The 27,574-nt window shown below is 31.7% G+C and overlaps 1 protein-coding gene across 1 annotated transcript in view; it reads right to left on the bottom strand.

Annotated features, from left to right (window-relative positions):
• Positions 1-15,751, bottom strand: part of LOC123709090 (acetylcholinesterase-like) — a 30,812-nt gene extending 15,061 nt beyond the window's left edge. Inside the window, exons 1-2 of the mRNA XM_045660206.1 lie at positions 15,657-15,751; positions 920-995 (exon numbers count right to left, since the gene is read on the bottom strand). The gene's annotated coding sequence lies outside the window, so the exon portion shown is untranslated. The remainder of the gene's footprint in view (positions 1-919; positions 996-15,656) is intronic.
• Between the last annotated feature and the right edge of the window lie 11,823 nt (positions 15,752-27,574).

The raw sequence follows: 27,574 nt of genomic DNA, 5'->3' as shown, positions 1-27,574 counted from the left end.
AACACAGTTTGTTTTTGGTTCCAACGTTTTCGTTCTGGAAATTTCGACCTGCAGAACAAGCCCCGTGGACGGCCTGAGAACCAAGTTGATAATGAAGTATTGAAGGCTATTGTGGAAGCGGATCCATCACAAACCACGTCCGAGTTAGCTGCAGGCTGTGGTGGTAGTGATAAAACTGTTTTAATTCACTTGAAGCAAATTGGGAAGATTAAAAAGCTTGAAAGGTGGGTACCTCACGAATTGACTGAAGCAAACCGGCAAACGCGCGTCGACTGCTGCGTTACATTACTGAACCGGCACAATAATGAAGGTATTTTAAACCGAATCATTACCTGTGATGAAAAATGGATTCTTTACGGAAGCGCTCAGCGCAATGGTTGGATCCTGGCCAGCCAGCCAAATCCTGCCCCAAGCGAAAATTAACCCCAAAAAAGTTACTTGTAAGCGTTTGGTAGACTAGTGCCGGTATTGTAGTTTTCTCAAATCTGGCCAGACTATTACGGCTGATGTCTATTGTCAGCAATTGCAAACCATGATGGAAAAGCTAGCGGCTAAACAACCTAGGCTGGTCAATCGCTCCACGCCACTGCTACTTCACGACAGCGCTAGAACACACACTGCACAACAGACGGCTACCAAATTAGAAGAGCTTCAATTGGAATGTCTAAGACATCCTCCGTACTCCCCGGACCTTGCTCCAACAGATTACCATTTTTTTCGAAATTTGGACAACTTCTTGCAAGAGATGAGATGGCAAAAGTGCATAGAAAACAATGGTTCATACTTTGATTAATTAAAATATTTAAAAATTCATTTAAAAATATTCCACTTTTTGTTCCTCCCATACAAAACGCCAATTTCATATGTAAGGACCTAATATATAGGCATGCAAATTTAAGAAACGTTTGCTCAAAATTACCTGGCACTATCTCCGCAGCGCCATTACAAAGGCTCTTGACACACGACCAGCCACTTCACATACTCGGGTGCGCCAACTGCAATTGTAACAAATGAAAATATAATATAGGCAATAGAATATAGTACTAAGTAAGTGAGAAAATATAATATAGTATAATACATTGCTGCGTTAGTAATATTTATCTTCTATTCTACTTATCGTTTTTTATATTTTATTACATTGAACCGGTAATTTTATTAACAGCCAATCGAAGCATTGGCTAATCACGCCTAACACCAGCGTAGTGCCATATTTCATTTTATTCCAATCAACTATGAAAATAATTATAGGAGTACACTTCGAGGAAAGATTACTTGAAAATCCTTATAGAAAAAGCTCTCAGAAAGACTAGCCGCTTATTCATAAAAACTTAATTAGTCTTATTACGCGATTTGTTCCAACTAGAACAAAGTGTAATAAGGCTGATTTAAGCAAAGCAAATTAAAGAACTGTTTTGTAATCTGAGCGTGATGGGGAAGATAGAAATTCTTCAATATACAACATATAGAATATATTGAAGACACATAAACTCAACTATGCCTTTATATGATCCAGCTATCTGAAGTAGAAAATAGTAATTACGAAGCTAATGAAGAGCTCAGAGTAGAGACGCCCCATGCCCTCAATCTTGGCAATAAGCTGATTGGTTATCTGATAGGTATTAGAAAGTCACCGCGATTTAATATCACGTAAAGATAAAATTAAGCGCTAATGGGCACTATTTCAATTTACTTGGATTTATACAAACGGTTTTTCCTACTTGTATGCGTAATTGCTTAAACTGTATATGAAATTCGTTTTGAAGATATAATTAAAAAATCGCGTCCCAAGGTCTTGAACTTTAAGAAGCCTGGGTTTCCAGTTACGTTTATTGTGTAGAAATATACAAATTTAATTACCTTAAACGACTTCAAGAAAATATATCTAAATATTTCTTAGTTCCAATATAAATATTTAATGTTTTTTATAATAATAATAATAAATTATAAACATAATTTAAGCTCATTTTTACAGATTTAACGTAATGACGGATTTTATTCTTACTGTCAAATTGTATATAAGCGTTTATAGAATTTGACTCGAATGTTAAATATATGTTATGTTAAGAGACATAACAATATTTATAATATAATTCTTTCTTTAAAACGGTGTAATTAGACTAATTTAGTCATCTATACCATGCATCTGATTTGCGGTTTAAATATAAAGTAGTTTAAATGCAAAGGCTTATTCAATCCAAGAAGTCCGTTAGTTTACAAATATAATTCTACAACATAACCTAATATTATAGATTATAAGAATTTACTAATATACAAACTTATCATAGTAATCGTTAATATTTCCTAACAATTTACTAAAAGGTTTCACATGAAATAATAATTCATATTAAGTAAACTTCTCACCCGTAACAATTTTTATGCACATTTCCAAGCGATTGAGGTCAACTTCTAAACACAAACCGGGTGTACCTACAAAATATTCGATACGGCCCACTCGTGTGCAATTTGTCCAAGTTGTAGAGTCCTCTACGAACTAAGACCAACTAGTCCGGCAAAAAGCCGAGTTTCCAACTTTCTTTCGCTGTGAGAGAGATTTTCCCAAGTGGCCCTGGCTCGAGGGCGGAAAATTATTTCGTCCCGAGTAAAGGACGTATTTATTTTTCATGCCTATTTACCCAGTTCGGAGTTTCTTTTACTAGAAATATTTTTGTTATTTTTTAGTACGTTGGAGATATCTGTCCGATGTTCGTAACCAATTTTCCTCGTAATTTAATTTTATGTACAAATGTGTTCTAATATGGATTTATCTAATAATTTTAAAAGTTCGAATATTATCTCTGTAATACTTTTTGTTTACTTTATTATGGTTTAATATAATTTTTTTTCAACCAGGAAACTAGCCTGCGTATTTTAATCTAAATGTTTTTTATCATTTAATTTTAACTTAAATTTTAACGCCTTCGCTTTGTAACTGTTAAACAAAATTATACAACATTTTGCATATACGTAATTCATCACTTCGTTCCTGTGCTTAGGATGATTGGTTTTTGCTTTGTATTAAAGAGTATTTTATATTATTTTCATATAATGTAGTTTTGAATGTAGTTATTATGTCTCTAAGGCAAACCGGTTTCCTCGCGATATTTTCCTTCACCGTTCGAGCTAATGTTAAATGCGCACATAGAGAGAAAATTCATTGGTGTACACTCGGGGATCGAACCTACGACCTTAGGCATGAGAGTCGCACGCTGCTGCAGGCCAACACAGCTCTCACTCATTTACATATTTAAATACCTTTATTATTGAAACAAGGAATGCATGGTTTTGGTGTCAAGGTTACAGTATTGTTAATTATATGGTTAAATCTAATCTCAATAACACTTCTTGTCGACCACTTTTACCATGTACCACGTTACAATACGTCTAATTACGAAACTATCATTAGGTTAGATTTGAGGGAATAATTATTTCTATGACGAAAACAAAAAAATAAATAATGCGTCTATCCCATGTCGAGAAGATTAAAGTCACCAAAAATACAATTAAAAATGATTAGTTTACAATAACGTCCAGAAAAATGTATTTTACGTACTTAGCTGATGAAAGCATCCTTTTATTTATCCTAATTGCGTAAAAATCCCATAGGTAACATGTTAGCCTATAAAACAGACTTTATGATTATTAATACAATTTTTAAAGATAAATCTAGTTACCTGCCCGATTCAGGTCGCCCAATATAAAAACGTACCTATGCCGGGATATCCTTTATATGATACACTCACATATGGGCAGGCTATTGATTTTAACTCACCCCTTTTGCAAGTAAATACGCTACCTTTTTTCACAATCTCCGTTGATTAAATCTCAGCTCGGAGGCCCAACAAAAGATTTCGTATAACAATGATTACAAAAATGCGGGAAAAATGGCAAAATTTGTGAAATATTTTTGACGTTGAATCATTGTGTTGTATTAAGTTTAATCTTTTATCTAGCAACTAATTAATTAATGGCTACCATTAGTGGTGAAATGTTAACCTGAACTAAGTGATCATTAAATGCGTCTATTAAAACGTGATAAATTTAAATTATTTTTATTATATGACGCAAAAAACCTATTAAAACTATTTTTGTATTTGTATGTTAGTAATTAATAATAAGTTTAATATTTACTGACTGTTACAAAATAATGTCTGATAATTAATCTAACATAACGTAACTTATGAGTGTGCAAGTTTAGATTGAAAAACCATAGAATATTTAAAATACACTTTAATAAAGCTCCTTCCTGTAAAAAGTTTTTATTTTTTAATATTAAACCTAACTTATACTCCGATGTGTAGTACTTCCAGTATGAATGGTAGTTCACCATATTACATTACAAGACCATTTTATATTCGCCGCTCTACCCAGGCTGTGAGACCTCAAGATCTGCAGCATGGCGGTTGGGACCGCGTGAACCACTACACTAATTAAACTTATTACTATGCAAGATGTTGACAAAACCCAAGATAAGTAACGATAGTTAATATAAGTTCCTTTAAATTTTTCAAGTTTTATTGCAGTCATTATAGGAGACACGATAACCTAATTCTTGGTCCCATTAAAAGTAGGAATCGGAGCGAATGCCAATTTCCGACCTCATTAAGGCCCCATTTTTATTTAACAGTGTCATATAGTACTAACGATTTACATGATTAATATTGTATTGTATCGTTATTGTAATTCAGTTAACCCTTGGATTGGCTTGTACATTTTTTTTATATATAATTTATTATTAGTAGTTTTGTTATTTTAGTTTTTTCTTTAGATTTCATTTACTTTATTTTTCTTGACCCTCTGTAGGTGTTTCTTTTTTTATTGTTCCAAATAAGGGTTGCCTGGAAGAAATCGCTTGTTAGCGTTAAGGCCACGCGTTGTGTAATTATTTATGTAACATGGTTTTTTATATGTATGTTTTTGTATAAGGTGTGAATAAATAAATAAATCAATCAATTTATAATTTTATCTTCCATATTCCTAATCAATATTTCGCGTAAGCTCTTGCAAGTAATGTAACTTTTAAAGTTATCTGTAAATCACTGACAGTTGAGATTTAATTATCAAAAGTTAAATTTAGCATTAATCTGTAAGTATTACATAAATCGAAAATTAGGTTTCTGGGTCCTACAGAAAATGCGATACTTTTAAACATGAATTTCCTTCAACGTTATTTTGCCAAAATGCTTAGTTAAGTATCTTGCCAAATAGCTTGTTAAAAAGTTTCCACTGGAACCTCTTCTTTTAATGAACGTAAAACGAGAAACAGAAACACAGATCTTCAATCAGATCAGTCTTTTTGCCAATTTAATTTAAGTACCATTCTTGCTGGATATATTACACTATTTGTGCACTACGTTTTCACCCGCATAAAATCAGAAATCTACAACCGAATTAATACATATAAACTATATAACATCTTGATGTTGAACTTGTTTAATAGACTTCAGTAGTCCCAGCGATAAGCGTAATATTTTACCCAAATCTCTTGAATTTGAGTTGTATTTTTATGGATACAAGACTAATTATTTTAGCTGGAGCCTGGTAGATAACACTAGTGACCCCAGAACTGGTGCTTTCCTCGCTCAACGAATAAGAATCACAATACAGCGAGGAAATGCTGCCAGCGTTAAAGGAACACTGCCACAGGGTCCAAAGTGTTGTAATATTTAAATTTCGCGCCTTTTGCTCTTGACTTGACTTGAGTTGTCTTTTATGTAAAGTCTGTTTCTCGTTTGTCTTTGCCCTTCTCTATACTCTGAACATTACTAGCCGATATATTGAATTTAAGCTTAATAAAGTTTATGTTATTCTCCACATTTAAAACCACTTATTTCCATTTAATCTTAACACGAACTTTTTTAGTTATTATTTTTTATTATAGGTTAAGAAAATTTAGAATAATACAATTATTTTAGTTAATTACGTCAAATTTTGACTATAAAGTAAATTGAATCTTGAGCAAGAGTGATGTGAAACACACTCTTTATGTAAATACTAAACATATTTTTACAATTGAATTAACAATATTAATTAATACTTGTAAAAATGGATTCAGTGGGTAAGGAACACTCAAATTCACTTCTACTTTCAACCCTCTTTTGCACATTGTGTTGTATTTAGATGACCTGATTCTTCACAAAGACCAAAATACTTTTACTTTTAGGTTTCTACTTTATCTGTGTAATATTTACACCGGCTACGATCATCGGTCACGGATCACGGCAAGGCTCTCGTTGACAACTTTAAACCACTCTAAACGACAAGTTACGTGATTAACGTTAATATTTTTTTTAATATCTGTAACTGCGGTTCAGACGGCGAGAAGAGACTTCTGTCTTTAACTGACTTCATAAAAACAAACATCTTAACGTCTATTTTTATAGTATTTAAAGATTTGTAATACAAAAATCCTCACTTGATACTAAACGCTATGTTAGGTATTTTAGGGCGCATTGATGATGCATATTTCATTTCGTGTTAAATGGTAGAAGCTATTAGAATACATACTAATTAAGTACACTTAAATAAGATCAGTAATGTTCAAGCTTTAAATTACTTATGTTCTAATATAATTAATGTGTGTTAAATTTGTGATGTCATATTTTCTTGTATTTTTTTAAGCATACACATTGGTTTTAGAACGTGTAAATAAATAAATTAGTTAACTATGACAAAGTTATTTTCATGTTTTTCAGATTCTATAGAAGGTTTCTATATATCGGTTGGGACAACGTCGCTATTTATAAAATTCAAAATTGTTTAACACGAGTAAATTCGCCTGAGTGAGGTAAATGCTTTTAAAAAATTTGTCTTTTGACATTTATAATCTATATACATGCGTTGTTATGTTATTTGTTTTGTCATATTATGGAAAAATCAGTAGTGGTTTAATTAACGATCCTTGACTACTTGAAACTTTCCTACTTATTGTTTCTCTATGAATTTTAAATTATCCACAATAAGCACTCCACAAAGGCACTAATTTGCAACAGCAACGTAACACTATTTGATTTTATAAAACCCTTTACTAATTAAATGGTTCATTTATTTTAGTTACAATAAATTTTAATTACAATAACGAGGATTCATCAATCAATTAATGTCGAATTCGATTGTTAATTTGCATGCTAAGTTATTGCATTTCAGTTGAAATTAATGCGTAATTTATCATTTCATTTAATTAGCGCGTATTGTACAATGCTAATTTGATTTTAATATAATCATATTAAACATACATTACATTATATTCGATGTTTGCGGTTTAATGTTACGTTTTGCATCAAATAACCAATGAAAGGCCAAAGCTTATATTTTACTTATATAATATATAGTTTTTTGATATTTTACTTATTAACACTTGGACTCTTTATAATCTAAAATAAAGACTGTGTAATGGACTGATTTGATTGTATTTCCTTTATTTTCGCAAAATTAATTTACAACAGTAAACGAAGCGATAAGTTTATGTTATTTAATAAAATAGAAATTGCACGTCACAGGGTAGCTTGTACGTGAAAATTTTATAAACAGCTTATTACTACTCAAACGTATCTCCATTCATTTATAAAAATATATTAATGCAAATAAAATCCTGTCTCCTTTATATTCTTTTCTTATAAGCAAGTAGGCGATCAGCCTACCTACAGTGCCTCACGTTAATTTATAGGATTTCCCGGTTTCCTCTCGATGTTTACTTTCATCGTACGAGCAATAATTGCATAAATAGAAAGGATAATACATAGGTACTCCATCGGTTTAGTTGCACAATTTTAAGTTAAACAAGCTGAAAACTGCTTTTGAAAAGAGAAGGCTTGTTACAGAACGCTTCGCACCAACAATGTAAACTACATACATCTTTGTAAACTTAACATACGCTGGATGAACATATTCAGAACTAAACGGAAGCACGAACTTGCATAGTTCCGATAGAATATGTCTAAAGTATTTGGAAAGTCGATACTTCTGAGCTGTCAGAAACTGAAACCTATGGTTCAAACTCTCCTCCTTCCATGATATTTTATAATCGACCACTGATTTTTACAATAGTAATTGAATGAACATTTGCTAATATTATACTCTCTCACGATGGGCCCCTCCTATCATTACGAAATATTTACCTTTGCAATTGCTATGGTACTCACTAAGTGACATCTTTATTACACGTGCGGAAAATACAGGAAGTTCCAAGATGAGAGTGGTTCTAGTAATGCCATAAAATACCTACACGGCAATTATAATTTCTTTATGTTATAATATCTCAAATATGTTACTAACTAAATACAATATCAGTTATTTGCTACAACGCATATTGTTTCAGAGTTATAAAAGACAGCAACGCATTCGTAAGCGTCCATCTCTTGAGTCCCTTTTAAAGTTAAGACTAAGTCTTCAATTAGTAAGATCATCTTAAAGCAAACTAAGTAAATATATTTGAACCAAAAGCATTCTGATGAGAACATATCTGTTACAACTACTTAAAATGTACAGAATCCGAGACTCACACGTATGGATGACACGTGAATTTAAAAAAATAGATAATGTTATAAAACCAAATCCTTTATTTAAACGGCATCAAAATAAAAAAGGAGAACAGGCAATATAGTTAAATCTAAAAAATATTCGCTGTATTTTTGCTCGGCATTTTAAGAGCTAATTATTTAATTATCATTAAGATTAATGTTACAAACACTATTAGGGTCTTCAATATCAATGCTATAGATAATATAATTGTGATTATTACGCGTTACACCACGTTAAGCTATCAATTAATATGCGTTTCAGCTGTGTTTGTACGATATGAGTGATATTTCTATTAACGGTTATCATAAGGGATGATACAATTAACATCACGTCGTTGGATATCGTACATTATACATTGAGAATGCATTTATAATTGTATAACTAATCAGTTAAAAAAGCGGTTAAATAAACGTATGTAAATAAATTTTACTAAAAATATTGCTAATAGATAATGATTTGTGTAGTAAAATTTAATTATTATTCTTTGTAGTAATTATTTCAATCGTGACCTTCCGGAAACGAAATAAATAAAAAAGAGGACTACTGAAGCGCCCATTAAGTAAGTGCCTGCTTAATAACGGGAGCAATTAATGACCCGTAATGATTGTCATTTACAAAAGTATCGTTTCGTGGAAAAGTGTCTATCCAAGGTCCCGATTAATGGGAGCTGTGGTGTCGTATTCCACTCGCATGTACCGCACTGCGGCTGCCTGCGTCATGCGCCGGTGCGGTGCGGTTAGGCCGATTACATACTGGGGAAAAAACGTAATAATAGCGTGGCGTCAAGTTTTTCCTAGTACAAAGTCAAATAAAAGTTACATGACCAATTAAAAAATGTATACTATAGTCTATGGATTAAATGAAATAAAACCAGTACATAAAACGATACGTCGTCAGTTTGCCACTGAATTGTCAACACAAATGATATAAGATTTAATTAAACTCAACTCCATTTCCAAAACACTTAACAACAAGTTTAAATAGGTTTGTTTCGCATTCAAGACGAGTTAAATGATACTTCTCGTGTTCGTATCAGTAATGTCATGAAAGTGCTTCCCATTTTACCACGCTGCCAAGTAAACTTACTAGGCGTTAGATAAAAATTCATACTATTCTTTGACTGCTTACAAAAATTTACATATAGTCACTATTTATATGTTTCGATATAAATACATAAATCTGAAAAGCACCGCTTTGCTCTAAAGCACAAATTCTTTTTGACATCATTATAAAATGTATTTTAAAGTCCGTTCATGTCTTGGAGCAATCTTTAGGTAACTACGTATAACTATTATTAAATCTTCCTATTTATATAAAAGATCCTCATCTTAATTGAACTGGCAATTTAAAGCCAACTTCTTATTAATTAAATTGCGGTTGAAACGCAAAGTGTGTACAGAGCCTACCAATCAACTTTAACGGGCGATGAACGGACTCTTAGATAAAAGCTGCTCGGAAAAGAGAAATTATTCTACATCTATCACCAATATATAATTAAACTCTCTAGTGCGGTTCTATATAATATAAAATATGTTTTCAGTTTTCAGGTCAAGAGTATTTCAAAGAAGGAATGATATTATTAAGTATTTTTTACTAACCGCGGTTACAGAGAAAATGCTCTGGCGCTACAACCCATAGGTCTCAGATGTCTGCATGTTTCTTGATATTTTTTTTTCTTAATAGACTAGAAGTGATCAGTGTATAGAGGTAATATAAATCAAAGGCATGTCGATTCGATTCCACATGACGAGTGTTCCTTCACAGTACGACTATTACATTGGGAATATAGAAAATATTCAACGTTCAGTGTTCTAGCTACAAAGTCAACACTCGTCTCCACACACTAACCAGTTGCCACAGAGACGCTTAAAAGAGACATCCATTAATTAAGCTATTGATTAAACTAATTAAATATTTACTTTAAATAACATTTTATTAGTAATTAGGTTGTCCTTCAGGTAAATAGAAATACAGGTGAATTTGTTCACTATGACTTGAATGTAATTTAATTTATATTCTTTGTATGTATTTCTTGTGTTAATTTTATTGTTATCTATTGACAATCGCTTAATATGATTTATGAATAAAATATAGAGAATAATAATTAACATTAAAAAAATTGTTTAGTAAATTTGTCTATATATATATATATATATGATTGAATATATATATATATATATGATTGAATATATATATATATATATATATTCAATCATACTATATCTATAGTACTATATCTATACATATATATAGTGGTTTTCTTTATTATGTGTTTGTTACGGCTCCTTATTATACATAAATATGGTAAATAAGTAACACCCGCAAAACAAAAATTTATTTCCTTACTATATTAAACAATAAAATTGAATTTCAAATATATAAAGATGAAGAAAAGTCCATACGATTCTTAAAAGACTTTCCTTTTCCTCGGAATAGCTTTCCTTACAATTCACCGCATTGGGTTGCCCTAGCTCTTCGCTGATATATTGCTACTACTCACGAAAGGTCAGGTTTTTATGACTATCATATAAGTACTATAGCTTAACTTCGTAGAGCCTTAATAGGTTGAGGCCGACTTTGATTTAAGTTTACATAATAAGTGTGATCAAGAGATAGGAGGTTCAACTTTGGAATTGGTAAAGTCTTTTGTTATTGCCTAACGACACGCCCCGCTACGCACGAATAGAACATATATTAGTTTAAATTTACAATTAAATATAACACTTGATATCTTTATTCACTTTACACTTATAATATTAAAATAATAAGTAAGTAAGTACATTTTATACAAAAAAATCTCATGCGTAGATACTTTAGGGTAAGATATAGAATCGATAATTAGTAAGAACTTACTACTTACTTACAAACTTACAAATTTTAACATACAGTAGTCACACTGTTTTTATTATGTAACCACAAATAAAGTATCTGTTACTGTTTTACTTTTTTTTCACAATGTAGCAAAGATATAAATAGTTGAATTATTACTTGTACATACAAAAAACACTCAAGAATATTATATAAATGAAATATATGCTTTAAGTTTAGTTAAGCTGATACATAATTTCCTTAAGAACTTAAAAAGTCAAAGATATTGTTTACGAACGCAAAGGTTCATGTTAAAGCCTTATTTATGGCTCAATATACTTGCAAAATTATTATTAGTATTTTTAATGTCCCTCGATAAAAGTTCTTAGTGTAACAAGTCAATAGCAAATATTCTATATAATTTTGTAAATTTATACGCTTAATAGTTATAAACCATTTAGAAATAGTAGTGCTTACACAATGTTTACAGTACATAGGTTGTGTAAAGAGTGCGCGAAAGCTTTAAAAGAAAATGCGCTCGGTTGTTCCTTCCAAAGGTTCCTATTGTGAACAAAGGAAAAGTCGGGTGACATTTACCGGTTCAAAGATTTTAAGGTTCTGATCCTATATGTGTTTCTCAAGTGTTACACACAATACTACGTACGGGATGGTCGCGAAGTGTAGATTGCAAACAGTCCAAAATGGCTCTGCCGGCTCTGAACCCGCAACTTACTAAGCGACTTCTAAACCTGAACAGAACCAATCTCAAAACAATCATAGGGACAATCACGGGCCATTGTCTCCTTAACAAACATCTTGTCGTCCTAGGCGCAACAGACAGCCCCTTGTGCAGAGGCTGTTTCAGCGCAGAGGAATCAGTCACCCACGTAGTCCTGGAATGCGAGGCTGTGGCTAATCAACGTACAAAAATCCTCGGAACAGTGAGGTCGCTCCGCGAAGCCTGTGAAGTGCCCGGGAGACTTCTGTGCTTCTGGAAGGAGTTGGGCTGGCTAAATTAGCCAGGGCTTCTACGCACAACGGACCGACTACGTGTCTAAGTGCGGAAATTGAGTCCACCTACCTACCTACCTACCTACTACGTACGGGTTTGGTGTAAAATTACTAATTTAAAACTTCTTTACACATTACATGATATGAATAACTCGCTGCTTTATCTGCTCATTATATATAAACAATATAAAACTTTTGTTCTTGTTTCTTGTATTTCAAAAATACAATAGAATATTATTTTGCTTTACACAATTAGTTAGATAATAGTTGGTCAGCCCTGTTAATAGTTATCCTCGTGTTTGGCTGAGGCCCTACAAAATCTTTTACATGATAACACGAATAAACTAAGACATTATAATATCAACCGTTAAACCTAAACACTTAAATTTTCACATTAAAATGTTAATTAATATTGCTAAATTTCTGCAATTTTGGCAAAAAGAGATAAACAAAACGAGATAAGTTAGCTTTTGGCATGATTCATACTAAAAGTAGTTTGTTTTCATATTGTTTCTCGTTATTACCGGAAGTGTGACACGAACTGTGACAATATGATATGAAGTTAATCAAATCCAGCGGTATTATGTCGCTCACAGCGGATACGTGCTGTATTCAATTTGTGCAATCATGATTTGACGCTTACGCCGACCAATTGTAAATTGTATAAAATTGATAGCAATGTTTCATTGGTTTGAAATACGGGAATTACAATTTTAATACTTGAATATATTATGTAGGCGGTACAATTGTTGCAGACATGTTTAAAGAAAATTGTAAACCAGAGAAAAATAAGTAAGAAGTACCTACTTATTCTATATATTATTAAAAGTATTTTTTTCTTTTCACAGAAATTCACAGAGTTATTTTCCCATATGTTGTCCAGGTACCAATTTTAACCCCTCAGTACATTTTTAGTGCGTGTAGCGATAGTTTATTTATTTTTTAATTAAGAAAAGAAAAATATGGAATACCTTAAAAAATATGGTATACTTATATTATTTAATGTATATTAACTGCGTATAAGTGATATATGACACCTAATAAATATGTGTTAAAGTTTTGTTTTAATTACTGAAGCTATTAAACTGAATTATACTTAAAAGACACGTTATATTAATGTTGTAGAAAGAGAGTTATCTTCCTACAGGCTTAAAACTAAAGCTTTATAATACTCTAAGCATAGTAAGTTAAATGGCTAGAAAACCAGACAGGATTGTAAGGAAAATCTTAAATTTGTTGAATATTAAAGCGAGGGCGTGGCCGCCCACGCAACTGTTTGGGTTCAGAGTCAGCCCACGCGTCTAGCCAGCTGATTACCACGTGACAGTACACGTTTTGATAATAGTGGCCCTTGACGTAAATCATATAGCTAGATCGAAAACAGTCATAAGTACTGGTACAGTACATATTATGAACTAAAAATTATGTCTGTAGGTGAAATACCATTGTAAACCATGTACTATAATAAAGATTTTTTTTTATAATAAATGTAACTTGTGGTAATAAAATTTTAATTTCTATAAATAAAGTAACAGACGAGAGCAAATTTCCTTCATTATAAACTAAGTAAGGCCTACTTAGTTTATAAGAAAATTATCATTATCATGTGTCCACCTTAACCTTCTTGACTTATTAGAAGAAGAAAAAAATTAATAGAAAAAAGGTAATACAGATTGACAAGATTTTAAATCTCCTATGTTGTTTTTTTTCTAATATAACAAAGGTAGGAATACATAAATATCCCAATGAGTTCACCATGGATACAGTTACAGTTTTAATCTTAAATACCCTAATTATAACTGTATCTATCAAAGATATTTCTATTTTTTTAAATATCAAGCGCAGCAACGAAGTTTTCTCTATAACATACAAACAATTGTGTTTCGTATGTCACGTTTAATTAGAAGAAGCTGTATTTATGAAATATTATAGTATCGCGTCAGCTGGCAGATAAAACGTAGACGTTCTTACGACATCTGGCTATTTATACCTATATGAGATTAATGAGTCAATAACAACGCATATCATTTTAATTTACAAGATACAATTTTAAATGTTAAATTTAGTATTTTTATTGTTATAGTTATAACAAAGGGACAATTGATTGCTCGTGGAAGTTTGAGAACTATTTAATATAAACTAGAATTTATATAAATAACGTAAGTCATAAGTTGAGTACTTCTATAATATGTTATATATAATATTGTATGTGTTATATATACAATATTAAAAAATATGTCATAAATATCCAACGATATGAAAGTTTTATGTAACTAAAATTGTAATTCACCTTTTTGAATTAATGATTGATATCATATGATGTTTAATATAATATTTATATAACGTATAATGGTCTTATTTGCCAAAATCTTTTTTAATACTTATAATATATGGACTTAGTAATAGCGTGTATTTTGTGGCTATAAAGTTATTTTGTAATGGAAATTTAATTACTTGTAAAGTAAGCAAAACCTATGTGTAATTGTTATTGTGGTTGAATTTATGTTTCAATCTGATTAGTATGTTAAGCCATTAACTTTTTAATTGATGTTGCGTTTTTGTTACTTATTAACGGAGGCGTAAGACTGGTTTTATGCTTTATTAAAATCTACTAAATAAACAGTGAAATACGTCTTACACTACAGTTTTTAAACAAATATATTCCATTACACTATATCCACATGTAAAATTATGTAATTAACTATGCATTATGTAAAAATAAAATAATGAAATCCAGAAAAAAAATCGAATATTCAAAGTAGTTTTCGTGAATTCATCAACATAAAATGATCTAATGCATATCAATGGACCGATAATAATATGCTTAAACATTACTTATTGTTATAGTAGAACACCAATGTTGAAAAACGTGTATTTTTTTTAAATCCAATAAATATTATTTTCCATAACTATGATAATTTTAAACGCAAAAACTATTTTTACGATATTTAGACATCTAAAATAAAGACGAATTGATTTCCATGTCTCTGAAACAATCCTATAAAAGTCAACCATTTTTAGCAGTAATAAAAATACATATTTGTTTCATGTTGTCCCATGAAACAAAGAAGTTGTGGACCGTGCACCGGGCAAGGTCGAGGCTCTTAGTACAATTACCGTGAAATGACAACGGGCGTAGGATTTTTGCAAACTGTCCACTCACTACAAACCATAACCGTAAGTGAGACCTTGCTTTGACCCCCAAGAATCGCTCAAATCGACGATAAAAACCAATTTCGTAGCAACGTAGCGCTCGTAGCACAGCCACGCTACTCACATTTGGTTAATAAGGCTGAAGTTTTAAAACTTTTTTTACTCACCGGTTGTAATAAAAACTCGTTCTTTAGTTGGTAGGTCGGCTTGTTTTCTGAACACTTGAGCACTCACGGTCGTGTATTTACGACGGAGGGCAGCTACAGACTGAATACTGGGCAAATGCTAACTCTTTGCGGATAAAACGCGCTGCGAGATGAAAAGCGCTGTAAGCTTAACCTCAAGTTCTAGATACAATAGTGTTATTTCATATTAAATAGATATTGTTTGTTATTATTTCAAAGGAAATGCTCAACTATAACGTTAATTTACTTTTAAAGTGTTAAAAAAAGTCATTTTCTATTCAAAATCGAACTATATCTAATTTTTAAACAGATATACTATTAATAAGTATTTATGCAATTAACACAAGGCATTCTACATAGTGCTCTATGACAACATGCAACGCTTTCTTACTGGGTGTATAGCACTAAATTCGCTGAGTTGGCGCATTAACTCTGGGCCCGGCCAGGAGCCTCCCCTCTCACCGATCCCTCCGCACCCCGCCGGATAAACAACATGCACTGTAGGCTCGATCTTTGGACCACATATAAATGCTGCAGAATAATTTATTTTGACTATCAAAAGATGTAGATTTCAAATCATTTATTTGAGATGATTAAAATAAAATTGGTAATTTATGTTTTATGCAACGATAAACATATAGTATAAAATAATAGCAATTGTATTTGTTATTGAAAATAGTGTGCCAGGTTTGTTTGTACCATTATTAGTGAGAATTACTAGTTTATAATCTGTTATGATTTCTGAAGTTTTAATAACCTAGTTCCTTAAAACTCTAGATTCGTTTGCCCTATTTTAATTTGAGAAGTGCACATTTCCGTACATTTTTATTGAGTTATAAGCTAGCATCAGTCTCTTGACCGTATTCCTTTGCTTTCATAAGTTTAGTGATAATGAACTCAAACCCTACTTCATTCCATTTAATTAAAAACCCATATCTATTGATTACTTTTTATATAGTATGTTATACTATTACTTTAAGTATATTATGCTAATACATTAAATTCATATATATGAATAGGAATTGGTAGTACTAGTCTTTAACATTAGTCTAATTTCTCAAAATACTTATGTTCACATGATACCATACCACGTTTATAGAAGTCACCTGTTTGAGATTCATGTTTCTTAATAACAACATTTGATTGTAGTCGACAGAGAAATAGTATACACTAAAACACAGATTTTCAATAGGGTTAACAGCTTCTAAAATCTAAACTATTCAAAGTATAAAGTTAAAAAAATAACTAAAATACGCATTTGATATTTATCTATAACGTATAACATCATAATAATAACAGACTATAAATAAAAAAAATTATGATTTTTATTTACATAAATTTTATCACTTCAATATGATTATTTTTATTACCATTATAGAAACCATCGTGAGACGTATATGTTTTTTGATGCTTTACTATTACTATTACTATTAGTCTACCATTAGGATGAGATAGGAAAAGCAAGTATAACAAAATTGGTCCTGTTCCTGATCTAACGATACATGAGTCGTGTCCGACTAGTCCTTTCTATCGGATTATGAGATTATTAGCACCTGTATCTACGCACATACTTATTCACTAATAGTGCTTGAGTTGAGATAGATACGGTTTAGAGAAGTTTTAGGATTTAGGGCAGTTTTCTGTGAACTAGTTTATTTTCTTTATAATACGGTTAAGCGGTTTCTTCCAACCGTTGGTTCTATGTAAATTACTGAATAAACTTATATGGTTCTATTTTATTATAAATTAAGTTTAACTTGGCATTAGGTCATGTTTGTTCAGAATCGTAGTCTGGTATTACTGTCATTACATTAGTCATACGCTTTCTTGAGAGACAGCAGCAACTTACCTACCCTTTAATTCTTATTTGAATAAAATAAATATAACAGCCACCAGCTACATGATCATAACGAAGTTATTGTGGTTTTAAATTTTGTATGATATGATTCGTCTGTTTCATTGATCATTAAATGCATGTACATCATCAATTATCTGCCGTCATATCCAACAATAACTCGAAACATTGAACGCATAGAAATACCAATGTCAGCTTAGACAACGTTTGATCGCTTAGGGTTGATGATGCACGCCTAAACTAACACTCATATTAGCATTGTACGAGCCATAACTACATACATTATGCTTGCTCTTGTTTTCTTTGCGCGCGCGGCATTTTTCTAGATTGTCGGAGTTTATACCCGAGAGCTATCGCTGACACTCTCTTAAGCATAGCATTTCCACTACATATGATATAGTTAACATTAAATTATTTTGTATCCTTTGTTTAACGCGCGTGGTAATTAATAGAGTACGTTATATCTTTACATGATTTTAAACATCCCCCATGATCCAGGGCACAGAACAAGCAGCTGAATAGTATTAGGAGAAGTATAAAATAGTAGTTAATTACTATAAAAAGGGATCATCTAATACAATACTTGTTATTGTCTCATTATATGGAATTCAATCTAGTACATTTATATAACATTATGTATAAACAGTCCATTCGGTATAATATATGAAAATATGAACTATTGAATTTGCTCCTAGTAACAGTCATGGAAACTCCTTGGTAATACACATTTTGTGAATTTGATATTTATCTATAACGTTTAACATCACAATAATAACAGACTATAATTGAATTTTTTTTGATGATTTTTATTTAATTTATTTCCCTATTATAGTTTTAAGCACACTCGTACAACGCTTTTACACGTTCTACTTATATTACATATATTGATGTATATTTATTTGTACATACAAATAATAATATAATGAAAAAATAATTTATGAGAAGCTTGTAGGAAAAAATGTCCTAAGTTAACTACGTGATATATCTTGCAACCCTAGCATACCTGTAAAATACAAAACAGCATTTTAACTGACATAACCTAGAATTTATCTTAGTAAATACAGACGTAAAATACATGTTTACATTGTTAGAAAGATAGTACATTTACAAGTTTGTAATTTGACCTACTATTTAGATTTTATGGTTGAAAGGTTGTTCTGTAGATAATCTACCGTATACTATGTATCCATTACTCGTATATATAAAGTTTAATAAACAGTATATAAATAAAGTTTATTATAGGCAGTGGTCATGAGCTCGTTGAGTTGGTGTGCAGGAAGGCCTTTTTAATAGGAATAGTTTTATTTACCTAATTTCTCATATTGTAAGGTTTGTATGTAGTTATCATGTAGTATTATAGAATAACTTAAATATATAGAATATTATACGTATGAACACTCTTGGCCTAGTGACTTCAGCGTGCGACTCTCATCCCTGAGGTCATAGGTTCGATCCCCGGCCGTGCACCAATGGAATCTATGTGTCTATGTGCGCATTTAACATTCGCTCGAACGGTGAAGGAAAATATCGTGAGGAAAAAAGCTTACAAAAAAGAACTCGACGGCGTGTGTCAGACACAGGAGGCTAATCACCTACTTGCCTATTAGATTGACAAATTATCATGAAACAGATACAAAAATCTGATACCCAGAACTAAAAAAGGTTGCAGCGCCACTGATTTTATTTAAATATTATAGGAGCAAGTTACAATTTAAGTCCAACACAAGTCACTTAAGATTCCCGTGCGACAGTAATTCTGCAAACTGCTCAAATTTGGGATAAAGTGGATTTATCGGGGCACCGCTTATAGCATACATATTTCACAGCGCGAACTCGAAACGACTACCAACGGCAATGTTGCACATTGTTTCATAAACTAGAGTGGGTAATTTATTTATTTCTAGTACAGAGGTTATGTTACTCTTACCTTTAGGTAATAATAAAATTCGTTATAAAAACACGCTAATTATCTCTGGATATCACATAAGGCGAACATATGGGTATTGCATGTAAGCTGCTGTAATACACCAGTCAATAATAGAAATATTATGTAACCTAAATTTAAAAAAACGATGACAATAAATTTAGCAATTCTCTGATGTTCATGTTGTATGTAACGATCAGCTACGAATAACTCTTCAACATAGAAGGCTATTACTGAAAAAATCATTTATTTAATGGCGGTTGTGTAGCATATATTTTTCATCCCGCTGCATTGCGTCCGGGAATGCGACATTAAAGTACGATCATTTTACTACAGCTGAATTTTTATTTTCGATTTACCAACAACATTTTTAGAATTATAATTTCAGGGCAGATCAGCAAATTCCATATGTTTTATACACTATTTGGACTTTTTTGGAATAAGATTTTATCAAATACGTTATGAAAATGTATTCTCAATAAGCTCCTTTGTTACTTCAAAGATTTTCTAAGATAACATACGAAATAATAAGATAGTATTTTCTTTTACCTTTACCATTTATTGGAAATAATTTACAAAGATGTGAAACACATGAACAAACAGAGAATAGATTTTTTGTTAAAAAAATTAATACCATATTATACGTTACACGATTTGTATATGTAACGGCAGTTATCTATGTACAAATGTAAAATACAGTTTTTAGATTAGTTTGACATAAATGTAATTGTACTTAAAATAAATGTAAAGGCTTATTGCCATTGCGGGTAGTTTTCAGGAGTAACCTGCTTTTTATTTTTGACTGTAATTATTTTTTTGAAAAACTATAAGTCACATTTTTTATCCAAAACAATACCATAATATAAAAACAATTCACAGGAAAAACTACTTTCTGTCAACGTAAAAAAACTATGGTTTTAATAAAACGCTGACGTCACAGTACATATAAAGCACAGCCAATGTAAATAATGCATTCATTATAGTGATGGAGCGACGGTCGAGTTTGCCGGTAAACTGATATTAAAGTAATAATTTCATGGCACAGAGGACGAATTCTAAAGCATTCTGGGGCCCAGTAACTCTATAATATAATAATAAGGAAGTAAAATTAACAAACGCAGTGTCTTAAAATTGTTGGTAATAAATATTGCGGCACCTCATCCTCAACCTAGGGAAATATGCGTTCGAAAACTACGGCTGAAACTGGCGGATGATGCCGTATTTATCGGTGGCAGAAAGAGGCAGTACTTTTTTATCTAAATTAGAGTCACTCAACACCTAATTAAAACCATTAACGCCATTTGAGTTGATTTATTATAAATAGTAAAATATAATTTAACCGATGTAAATTTAAGCATAATAAAAGATTATTAATCGAATATACCTTTTCATATAATTCCGATGGTTAAAAGTGCGATACTCAACCCTGAACTTGCTAAACTGAGACTAAGCCGATATATTTATGTATTTGGGTGTATATGAATAAATTAAATAGACAATGTCCATAAAGAAAAACCATAACCGAATCTGATGTGAAAATGTGTCTGCACCATGACTGCGGTGCATGACTTTATCTCTCTCAGCATAAACAGGTCCCTAAAAGGTAACACTAGGGAGTACTAAATCAGAAAAGGTTGACCATTGTGGTATTTGTAACATTAATTTACCAAAATTGATGAATCCTTCGCATTTTAATAGCAATATATTTATTTGTGTTGTAAATTTTGGTTGTTTCTTCTTCTATCGCTTTCTTCGATAAAATGTCTTGTCATTCCACGAGCTACAGATCTGAGTGTTTATTATATTGCGTACATATTAATAAATAAAATACGGGGCCTAAAGAAATTCCCGAGGCCTCTAATCTATATCTGTTAGGGATTAAAATAATATCCGCGGTGAACATACTTGAAGAGCACTTAAGCACTTCTATAATATATAACTTCTCTTTATAAATTTCAATAAATGTAAATGAGAATAATTTTATCGTTCTTTATTCGGAATAAATTTTTACCTAAACTAATGATATTTCTCTTGTAACAAGTAAGAAGTTTAACTAAATATATTCGTTCGGAATTTTCTTTTTATAAATTATTTTTAAATCCAGTTAATAATATAAAAGTGTGAAAACCATAACCATCCTTTATTGAACAAACTAACCTTGGCGATATAACTTTTTTCAACTGAACTTCTCGTATTATATGAATACTCTACATTCGCTAGTCCAATTTATTTTGTTTGGGTGTAATATGTATGGCTCGGGGCAAATGGCTTAATTGTGCCTGTAACTGTGAATATCAGTCATATTAAAATACATTATTCATAATAGGCATATATTACTCATATAAAAGTTTGAGGCTGGTAAATAAGTCTTACAAAAAGTTAAGCACAATTTTTCAATACTAAAATTGCACATACACATACACATGGAGAGCATACAGTGAGAGTACCAAAGTCATCACAACTACAAAAATATTTCCGTTTCTCATGAATAAAGCTTAAATCTGTAGATTTATGATCGTTTAGATGTTTTAACTTTCATATTTTATTTAGGTTAATCGACGGAATTGCGCCCTAAGAATACCTGATTACATTGACAATTGCGGATACCCTCTTCAGCGTTTCAATTAGCATAACTTTCGTTTGGCATTTAACTAGCTATTATTGTTTTCTGTGTGAGTGGTTACAATGATAGTGATTCCCTGTAATATAAATCCCCATGGCCCAAGAACCATACGAAATGTTTACTATGTAATTGTTCATTGACATATGTAACTATTAACTCAAAAAGAATCCTTCCGAAAAATCTGTTCAATAGTCACAAGGCTTGTACGAATGTGCACTGCGAGTGTACTCAGCCAAATACATCTGCGCACTTTAGTATGTAATTGTGCTTTTTGTTTAATTTTTTATTGCTAACGTTATGTACGTAAGCCTATGAACTGTAGTAACATAAACATCGAGCGACCCTATTTCGTATTTCCCGATAAAATGCTCCAATGAATATTCAAATTAAGCACTCAGTTTACGTGTACAGGTGAGTTGGAATCAATCCAAGAGCGATCACTGCATCGCGAACAATAAAACATTGTTCACACTATTATGCCTCATTTATCCGCATTCAGCGCTTGTTAAGCGCCATAAAGAGTATTATGATGCAAGAGATGAGCCTTAGTAATCACTTCCTCGTTATATAAAAATTGTTTTTGGCAATGTATATTTATAAGTCACCGGTAGATGATTGTAAGCATTATTATTATTTTATTATTATTAATCGTTAAGTTTCATTATACAAAATCGTAATAGATGTTTTGTGAAAATGTGACGAAACTGTAATTTAAGATTTATTGACCATAGATACAGTACAGTATCAGGCCCATGGTGAAGCGTTCTTTGGCGAACTTCTCTATTGCAACATGTACACATTCTACACAAAACATGCAATACTTTATTATAACCAGCTTTAACAACCCTGAAAACAGTGCAAAATGGTTTGCTATTCATACGTAAATTTGAACAATACCGCTAAATACCACTGAAAACAATTCAATAGGACCTCAAATTTGAAATCGCATGCGTAAAGGGAACCGTCCAGTTAACAAAGAGCCCAGGTATTTTATTACGTTGTTATCTTTCAAATTAAAATAGGACTTTCAATGGCGTAGGGTTGCCGAATGTTCATGTATAGTGTGTAGCTTTTTAAAATATATATGACATAGTTTTGTAGAAATATTGAAAGAAATAGCTTCAGTTTCCTTTCAAAAATTTAATTGCATGATAATTAATTGTCTGACGTAGTTGGTATACCTACTTAATAAAGACATGAAGATTCTTTTTCTTCTTTGAATTAAATTAAGTTAGGAGGGCATCATAACGAGCATGACCTCCTATTGCCAAAGTTATAGCTTGAATCCTTCTGGGCATGCTTTCCACTATCTTTTTAATAACGTTCTGAGGAATACGTTGCCAATCTTGTGCAATGACCTCATGTCCCGTGATGTTTATTGGAACAGGTTGCGCTGATCTTACTTGTAGTTAGAAAATCCCAGACATGGTCAATTGAGGTCAGGACTTCAAGCTGGCCCATCTAAATGACTGATCCCAACAAATAACTACTAAATACATGGGGAAAAAAAGTTTTTTTTATATATTTATTTTAATTTTATTTAAAAAAATCAGTTCATTTAGTGAAATATTGGACAAATATATTTCTGCGTCTGTTTTATCTATTTGTTTAAAAAGATAATACAGACATATGTACGGATACGGATACGGATGTTATAGCACAACAAAAAATATGTATATTTCTTATTACAGCAAAAAACCTTTTAGGTCAATATCATGTTAATTATATAGACTAGACACAGTAAAAAACAATTCCTGAAAAATACATATAAGGGTATAATCAGCCCTACAGGGAGAGGTCATAGTACACTGGATGGTAATTTAGGTATGTTGGTATTGCCTAATTCGAGCCATTAAAGCAGTATTATTTGTTTAGTTTGGCGCATAAGCCAAACTGAACATTCATATTTCAACTGCATTGGAATTTTTATGCTGGCTTTCAATGGCTATCTGATTTTGATTAATTTGTTCGTTATACATTAACGTTATTGCTATTAATATGTAGTATTTCTACTAGGATTTTACCTTTTTGCGAACTAAAGAACTATTAATTAACACACAAGTTAATCATAAAATGTACAACAAATTTACAGAAAAAACGTGATAAACTATATACATTAATACGAATTCGGCAGTATTGTCATACGCTTTTCGATCTTAAAAGCAACAGAAACGGTCGATTAGATTCAAGTCATAAAAGTGATCCTACGTTCAGAACCAATTTAAGTTGGTTCTCGCTTCTTTTAATGTAACTTTCTCCAATACTTTTGTTCAATTATGGCTATTTCGCAGACATTATAAGTACATTTATTTGTTATCTAATAATTTAAATTGTGAAGATCTTACCAACGCAGAGGTAACTTATGTCTATCATAACAAATTATTATTTTCTACGAGTATGAATCTTAAATATGTTCTTCAATTACACCAATTGAACTGAATACGTAGTACAAATATATTTTTATTATAACTTCCTCTGCTTGGAATAAATAAGCTGCATACAACAGAGTAGTATGAATCGTTGACGACCAGTCACTTTCTGTGCGGCTTGCTCCTTTGCCGACGTTAAGGGATTTAAAGTCTTTCTGCATCTTTTACTGTATTAACACGTTCAGAGGAATTGTTTGGTTAAATAGTCGTAGCAAATTTTCATAATCGATCATCAGGAAGAATCGATCAACCCCATTCCAGAACTAATCAATTTTATCGCGCATTATCACTATGTGGAACTTGGAAAAGTATGGAAAACTTACCAATTCTCAACGTACCAATTATTCAAAAATATCTAATATCTAAATGCAATTACGTAGGGAAATACGAGTATTTTTGTCTTTATCACTTAAACTGACTTTCAAAGCAATTTTTTAACTTTGTTCGTAGTAAATCGGATACTACAGTTATTAATTAAAAATCGGATGCACACCGGTCGCATTGCGGAATAATAGCACAATGCAGTAACAGGCTGCTCGTACGGAACAAACAAATTTATAGGAATCATATTACATATATGCCGGATAAAAATAACGAAAAATATATTGTGATATTATAGACAACTATGTAGTGATAGTAAAATAATATGGATTTGTATAAATAAAACATTACTGAAGTAGATCATAATAATGAATGCCATAATAACATAGTTTGTTAAAGATCACGTATAAAATATGATTTGTTGGAGTTTCCCAAAAAACTGCGCCTGTACTTGCTACGACCCGTGAATTCCTGTATGCGCAAATATTAAGAACCAGATGCAGTTTTCAACTTTACATGCAGAGGAACTTAAAAGCATATGTTACGCGTTAATAAAACTGTTTTTGATTTATGTTTATTCACCTTTCCATTAAACCCCTCTTCTTTAGACAGCCATAATTGTGTTTATATTAGGTATGTTTAAAACATGACTAGCTGAAATTGTATAACACAACAAACAATATGACTAGAATAACGATTAATGACGGCAGCAAGCTAAAAATAGTTTTAATTTCTCATTCTTTTAATCTAAGAAAGTAACTAAGAATATCTTATGATATTTTTCTATTGTATTTCTATGAAACAATATAAACATTGTCGCTCGGCCTTGTAACACAATTGCTACAATAAAAATGTACTTCTAGGTTAATGGAACGTCGGAGAATTCGTAGATATGAAAAGAGTAATAATATATACAAACATTAATACACGCTAGGATTTAAACAATTTACCTATGTAACCTTCTTGAACTTGAGCGACTTGCAGTGCAGTTTCAAGATTTTTTCTACTTTGGAAGCTTAGGACTATAAATTTCTTTGTCTGGCTTTCTTCCAATATGAACTCTTTGAGTCACCTTTGCGTGCATTTTTGCGGCAATTACAACGGCCTTGAATATAATTTCAATTTTTTTTTTATATTATTTTAGGCGCTTTTAACTAATTTGCATTTATGGCGATAATATTGAAAACTATGAAATGAACAAGGATCGTTATATTTTTTTATAATAATGATCACCATTTCATAATTCAGTACTCTTTTGTAAGTAAAATTTGTATTCAGACCAGTGTCCTTAATTAATGTTTTAAGGTATAGTAATAAACCAGCAACCAACACATTAGGTACTTAGGTTATTATATTAGGTTATATTATTATAAATGTAACATTTACATAATAGGTTGGGGAAAAAGTTTCTTCGCATTTTTTTAAGAAAATTCACAACATTTTTTAATATAGTTTATCTATATTTAACTAAAGTATGTAGGTACCATTTTGTTCGATAACTTTTTGCCATCTTGTAGGTAGGAACGTGATCCCATTGCTATAGAAATTTTGGGGCTACTGGTCAAAATACTGCGACAATTGGTTTTGGCAGTCCTCTCGTGATGTTAACCTGACACTGCCTAAAGAATTCTGAAGGTCAGGACTATAAGGCGGATGCATAAAAACCTCCCAGCCAAGCTCCAAAACCACACCCCTTCTGGTGATTAATTCCGGCCGCTTTCTCTCAATTTCTTGCTTTAATCTCATCAGTTCTTCGCAGTTGGGTTTAGAATCGATGGTCCTGCCTGGTGGTAACAGCTCATAATGAATAACGATCGACGACATAACCCCATAATGATGAACGTCATAACCCCTCAATCCCAACACACACACACAGCATCACCTTGTTGCGAGTTAACCCGGGTTTCGCCACAGTCTGTGAAGCCTGACCGGCCTTTGACCACGAGCTTTTTCGCACGTTCCTGTCGTACGTGATCCACTTTTCATCACCAGTTATCAGCTTCTTCAAAAATGGTTCGGTTTCATTACGTCGTAATAAAGAATGACAAATGAGTACACGGTTCATGAGGCTCTTTCAGTGTGCTCGTGAGGTACCTAAATATCGAGCTTTTATGTGTACCACAGGTTTTTCAAATTCGCCAAAACTGTGTGTGGTCAATTCCCAGTTCTTCAGTTACGTCGTAACTAACGACATGCCGAACTTACTCTACTCTTTCAAAATGGAATCCATTTTATCCGTAATAGGGCGACCAGAGTGACGTGCATCTTTGACATCAAAATTTGCGGATTGAAAACGCTTAAACCAAATTTGTGCTACTCACAGACACTGTACTAGGTCCATAAACATTACAAATATTTTTCGCGGCTTGTGTTGCATTTTTATCTTTTTTGTAGTAAAATTTTAAATTGTATCGAATTTTTAATTAGATTCACTCATCTTGACAGTAAGAAACATAAATAAAAATCACACATTTTGCTAATTTGAATTCGGAATTATCTACTTTAAAATTTAAACTTTTACTTGATACAAATAGCCAAAGAAATTTAATAAAAGTTCATACATACTATAATGAGAAAAGACTTTTTCCCTAACCTAATATTTACATATATTTGTTCTTTATGGCACATCAACTTCATGTGTAATTGCTGTATTTTAATCTAGTAAGACTCATATTTTTCCTACTGTTGTACTATTATAATATAAAATTACATAATACATTGTTTAAGAACAAAAAAAAATATGTTCTT

The sequence above is a fragment of the Pieris brassicae genome, chromosome 4, assembly GCF_905147105.1.
Source record: "Pieris brassicae chromosome 4, ilPieBrab1.1, whole genome shotgun sequence".
In the NCBI taxonomy this organism is placed as follows: Eukaryota; Metazoa; Arthropoda; class Insecta; order Lepidoptera; family Pieridae; genus Pieris; species Pieris brassicae.
Note: the sequence above shows the minus strand (reverse complement) of the source record. Positions and strands in the feature narration are given on the sequence as shown.